At 34.8% G+C, this 6,400-nt stretch overlaps 1 non-coding gene across 1 annotated transcript; it reads right to left on the bottom strand.

Moving 5' to 3' along the window:
- Positions 1 to 529: 529 nt before the first annotated feature.
- Positions 530 to 603, bottom strand: TRNAN-AUU (transfer RNA asparagine (anticodon AUU)). Its single transcript has one exon. It is a non-coding gene; the product is annotated as a tRNA-Asn (tRNA).
- Between the last annotated feature and the right edge of the window lie 5,797 nt (positions 604 to 6,400).

The following is a 6,400-nucleotide window of genomic DNA, read 5'->3' as shown; positions in this document are numbered from 1 at the left end:
ACCCTTAAATAAAGATTTTCTTAATTCCTTACCTGTGTGCTAATTAGATATCACCTTGTTTTCATATTAAACAGACTTCCACATGAGAAAACAGCAAGGATGCAGTGGCGTTAATGTTTCCTGGTGTCAACTTGTATTATTTCAGTAGACATTGAAATGAGGATGCATCTTGCTGCCTTTCCAATGAAGCAAGTTTAATTTAGTAATAGGTGAAAAACCATCCTTACAAAGGTGTTAATCAGAGACTTGGCTTTGTGGACACTTTTCAGAGAACAAATTTGTTAGCATAAAAATAAAGCCAGAAAATGAAGAGCTGTTTAATCACTCAATTGGATTTTTCTGCCAGCATATTTTTTTTCTCTGCAACCCACTGCTAAATTGTGCTTCCTAGCTGTTTTTATAAAATCACTGAATCAAATCTAACTCTGATTACATCAGAGAAGGCCAGGTACCCTACACCGTAACAGGGGGTTTGAAATTTTGACTTGTCTACTTAAAGATCACCAAAATCTGATCACAAGTTTAATTAGGTCCCTGGGTGGGATTGAACCACCAACCTTTCGGTTAATAGCCGAACACACTAACCGATTGCGCCACAGAGACACTTTGCGAAAAGTGCCTACTGACAAAGGCTAATAAGCATACATCTAGAACGTTTCCTAGAAAAACATTAAAAAATCAATAATCTGGAGAGTTTTTGTAAGATGTTTCTTCCATCAACTAACGAATAAACACATTGGTACTTTCCCATGATGAGTGAGTGCTTCAGGATCTCTTGCACTTACATGTGCAGCAGAGTACTGCAATGGAAGCATGCTGGACCCATAACCCAGAGGTAGGCAGATTGAAACTATCCTTTGCTATATGCATTTTTTTGTTAATTTAAGTAATCAAAACTGGGATTGATATTTTTGCTCTTTTATTTTTACTTAAAGTACAATAACTTTTACCATTTTAATTTGTTTTAATAGTATATTGACAGTATAGTTTTCTTTCAAAAATCCACTTAATTTTCTTTACCCTGTTATTAAAATGGTAATTGACAAAAAAAACTACATTGTCACCAGAAGAGCAATACAAAATGTACAAGTGATATATTAAAATCATCTTTCCAGCTTGAATTTCAATGATGCATTGGGGCAACAATTTTGTGAGAAACATCTTCAAGTAGTGGTGATCTTTAAGTAGACAAGTCAAATTTCATACCCCCTGTTATTGTGTAGGGTACCTGGCCTTCTCTGATGTTATCAGAGTTAGATTTGATTCAGTGATTTTATAAAAAAAGCTAGGAAGCACAATTTAGCAGTGGGTTGCAGAGAAAAAAAATATGCTGGCAGAAAAATCCAATTGAGTGATTAAACAGCTCTTTATTTTCTGGCTTTATTTTTATGCTAACAAATTTGTTCTCTGAAAAGTGTCCACAAAGCCAAGTCTCTGATTAACACCTTTGTAAGGATGGTTTTTCACCTATTACTAAATTAAACTTGCTTCATTGGAAAGGCAGCAAGATGCATCCTCATTTCAATGTCTACTGAAATAATACAAGTTGACACCAGGAAACATTAACGCCACTGCATCCTTGCTGTTTTCTCATGTGGAAGTCTGTTTAATATGAAAACAAGGTGATATCTAATTAGCACACAGGTAAGGAATTAAGAAAATCTTTATTTAAGGGTGAAGATGTTTCTCACAAAATCGTTGCCCCAATGCATCATTGAAATTCAAGCTGGAAAGATGATTTTAATATATCACTTGTACATTTTGTATTGCTCTTCTGGTGACAATGTAGTTTGTTTTTGTCAATTACCATTTTAATAATAGGGTAAAGAAAATGAAGTGGATTTTTGAAAGAAAACAATACTGTCAATATACTATTAAAACAAATTAAAATGGTAAAAGTTATTGTACTTTAAGTAAAAATAAAAGAGCCAAAATATCAATCCCAGTTTTGGATTACTTTAATAAAAAAAAAAAGCATACAGCAGAGGATAGTTTCAATCTGCCTACCTCTGGGTTATGAGCCCAGCATGCTTCCATTGCTGTACTCTGCTGCACATGTAAGTGCAAGAGATCCTGAAGCACTCACTCATCATGGGAAAGTACCAATGTGTTTCTTCGTTGGTTGATGGAAGAAACATCTTACAAAAACTCTCCAGATTATTGACTTTTTAAAGTTTTTCTAGGAAACGTTTTAGATGAATGCTTATTAGCCCTTGTCAGTATATACTTTTGCAATGTGTTTCTGTGGCGCAATCAGTTAGTGTGTACGGCTATTAACCAAAAGGTTGGTGGTTCAATCCCACCCAGGTACGTAATTGACCTTGTTATCAGATTTTGGTGATCTTTAAGTAGACAAGTCAAAATTTCAAACCCCCTGTTATGGTGTAGGGTACCTGGCCTTCTCTGATGTAATCAGAGTTAGATTTGATTCAGTGATTTATAAAAACAGCTAGGAAGCACAATTTAGCAGTGGGTTGTAGAGAAAAAGAAATATGCTGGCAGAAAAATCCAATTGAGTGATTAAACAGCTCTTCATTTTCTGGCTTTATTTTTATGCTAACAAATTTGTTCTCTTAAAAGTGTCCACAAAGTAAAGTCTCTGATTAACACCTTTGTAGGGATGGTTTTTCACCTATTACTAAATTAAACTTGCTTCATTGGAAAGGCAGCAAGATGCATCCTCATTTCAATGTCTACTGAAATAATACAGGTTGACACCAGGAAACATTAACGCCACTGCATCCTTGCTGCTTTCTCATGTGGAAGTCTGTTTAATGTGAAAACAAGGTGATATCTAATTAGCACACAGGTAAGGAATTAAGAAAATCTTTATTTAAGGGTGAAGATGTTTCTCACAAAATCGTTGCCCCAATGCATCATTGAAATTCAAGCTGGAAAGATGATTTTAATATATCACTTGTACATTTTGTATTGCTCTTCTGGTGACAATGTAGTTTGTTTTTGTCAATTACCATTTTAATAATAGGGTAAAGAAAATGAAGTGGATTTTTGAAAGAAAACAATACTGTCAATATACTATTAAAACAAATTAAAATGGTAAGAGTTATTGTACTTTAAGTAAAAATAAAAGAGCCAAAATATCAATCCCAGTTTTGGATTACTTTAATTAACAAAAAAAAATGCATATAGCAGAGGATAGTTTCAATCTGCCTACCTCTGGGTTATGGGCCCAGCATGCTTCCATTGCTGTACTCTGCTGCACACGTACGTGCAAGAGATCCTGAAGCACTCACTCATCATGGGAAAGTACCAATGTGTTTCTTCGTTGGTTGATAGAAGAAACATCTTAAAAAAACTCTCCAGATTATTGACTTTTTAAGTTTTTCTAGGAAACGTTTTAGATGAATGCTTATTAGCATTTGTCAGTATATACTTTTGCAAAGTGTCTCTGTGGCGCAATCAGTTAGTGTGTACGGCTATTAACCAAAAGGTTAGTGGTTCAATCCCACCCAGGGACGTAATTGACCTTGTGGTCAGATTTTGGTGATCTTTAAGTAGACAAGTCAAATTTCATACCCCCTGTTATTGTGTAGGGTACCTGGCCTTCTCTGATGTTATCAGAGTTAGATTTGATTCAGTGATTTTATAAAAAAAGCTAGGAAGCACAATTTAGCAGTGGGTTGCAGAGAAAAAAAATATGCTGGCAGAAAAATCCAATTGAGTGATTAAACAGCTCTTTATTTTCTGGCTTTATTTTTATGCTAACAAATTTGTTCTCTGAAAAGTGTCCACAAAGCCAAGTCTCTGATTAACACCTTTGTAAGGATGGTTTTTCACCTATTACTAAATTAAACTTGCTTCATTGGAAAGGCAGCAAGATGCATCCTCATTTCAATGTCTACTGAAATAATACAGGTTGACACCAGGAAACATTAACGCCACTGCATCCTTGCTGCTTTCTCATGTGGAAGTCTGTTTAATGTGAAAACAAGGTGATATCTAATTAGCACACAGGTAAGGAATTAAGAAAATCTTTATTTAAGGGTGAAGATGTTTCTCACAAAATCGTTGCCCCAATGCATCATTGAAATTCAAGCTGGAAAGATGATTTTAATATATCACTTGTACATTTTGTATTGCTCTTCTGGTGACAATGTAGTTTGTTTTTGTCAATTACCATTTTAATAATAGGGTAAAGAAAATGAAGTGGATTTTTGAAAGAAAACAATACTGTCAATATACTATTAAAACAAATTAAAATGGTAAAAGTTATTGTACTTAAAGTAAAAATAAAAGAGCCAAAATATCAATCCCAGTTTTGGAATACTTTAATTAGCAAACAAAAAAATGCATATAGCAGAGGATAGTTTCAATCTGCCTACCTCTGGGTTATGGGCCCAGCATGCTTCCATTGCTGTACTCTGCTGCACATGTAAGTGCAAGAGATCCTGAAGCACTCACTCATCATGGGAAAGTACCAATGTGTTTCTTCGTTGGTTGATAGAAGAAACATTTTACAAAAACTCTCCAGATTATTGACTTTATTAAGTTTTTCTAGGAAACGTTTTAGATGAATGCTTATTAGCCTTTGTCAGTATGTACTGTTTGCAAAGTGTCTCTGTGGCGCAATCAGTTAGTGTGTACGGCTATTAACCAAAAGGTTGGTGGTTCAATCCCACCCAGGGACGTAATTGACCTTGTTATCAGATTTTGGTGATATTTAAGAAGACAAGTCAAAATTTCACACCCCCTCTTATTGTGTAGGGTACCTGGCCTTCTCTGATGTAATCAGAGTTAGATTTGATTCAGTGATTTTATAAAAACAGCTAGGAAGCACAATTTAGCAGTGGTTTGCAGAGAAAAAAAATATGCTGGCAGAAAATCCAATTGAGTGATTAAACAGCTCTTAATTTTCTTGCTTTATTTTTATGCTAACAAATTTGTTCTCTGAAAAGTGTCCACAAAGCCAAGTCTCTGATTAACACCTTTGTAGGGATGGTTTTTCACCTATTACTAAATTAAACTTGCTTCATTGGAAAGGCAGCAAGATGCATCCTCATTTCAATGTCTACTGAAATAATACAGGTTGACACCAGGAAACATTAACGCCACTGCATCCTTGCTGCTTTCTCATGTGGAAGTCTGTTTAATGTGAAAACAAGGTGATATCTAATTAGCACACAGGTAAGGAATTACGAAAATCTTTATTTAAGGGTGAAGATGTTTCTCACAAAATTGTTGCCCCAATGCATCATTGAAATTCAAGCTGGAAAGATGATTTTAATATATCACTTGTACATTTTGTATTGCTCTTCTGGTGACAATGTAGTTTTTTTTGTCAATTACCATTTTAATAACAGGGTAAAGAAAATTAAGTGGATTTTTGAAAGAAAACTATACTGTCAATATACTATTAAAACAAATAAAAATGGTAAAAGTTATTGTACTTAAAGTAAAAATAAAAGAGCAAAAATATCAATCCCAGTTTTGATTACTTAAATTAACAAAAAAAATGCATATAGCAAAGGATAGTTTCAATCTGCCTACCTCTGGGTTATGGGTCCAGCATGCTTCCATTGCAGTACTCTGCTGCACATGTAAGTGCAAGAGATCCTGAAGCACTCACTCATCATGGGAAAGTACCAATGTGTTTATTCGTTAGTTGATGGAAGAAACATCTTACAAAAACTCTCCAGATTATTGATTTTTTAATGTTTTTCTAGGAAACGTTCCAGATGTATGCTTATTAGCCTTTGTCAGTAGGCACTTTTTGCAAAGTGTCTCTGTGGCGCAATCGGTTAGTGTGTTTGGCTATTAACCGAAAGGTTGGTGGTTCAATCCCACCCAGGGACCTAATTTCCCTTGTTATCAGATTTTGGTGATCTTTAAGTAGACAAGTCAAAATTTCAAACCCCCTGTTACGGTGTAGGGTACCTGGCCTTCTCTGATGTAATCAGAGTTAGATTTGATTCAGTGATTTTATAAAAACAGCTAGGAAGCACAATTTAGCAGTGGGTTGCAGAGAAAAAAAATATGCTGGCAGAAAAATCCAATTGAGTGATTAAACAGCTCTTCATTTTCTGGCTTTATTTTTATGCTAACAAATTTGTTCTCTGAAAAGTGTCCACAAAGCCAAGTCTCTGATTAACACCTTTGTAAGGATGGTTTTTCACCTATTACTAAATTAAACTTGCTTCATTGGAAAGGCAGCAAGATGCATCCTCATTTCAATGTCTACTGAAATAATACAAGTTGACACCAGGAAACATTAACGCCACTGCATCCTTGCTGCTTTCTCATGTGGAAGTCTGTTTAATATGAAATCAAGGTGATATCTAATTAGCACACAGGTAAGGAATTAAGAAAATCTTTATTTAAGGGTGAAGATGTTTCTCACAAAATCGTTGCCCCAATGCATCATTGAAATTCAAGCTGGAAA

Source organism: Pseudophryne corroboree, unplaced genomic scaffold (genome assembly GCF_028390025.1).
Source record: "Pseudophryne corroboree isolate aPseCor3 unplaced genomic scaffold, aPseCor3.hap2 scaffold_826, whole genome shotgun sequence".
Taxonomy (NCBI): Eukaryota; Metazoa; Chordata; class Amphibia; order Anura; family Myobatrachidae; genus Pseudophryne; species Pseudophryne corroboree.
This window is presented reverse-complemented; position numbering and strand designations above follow the sequence as displayed.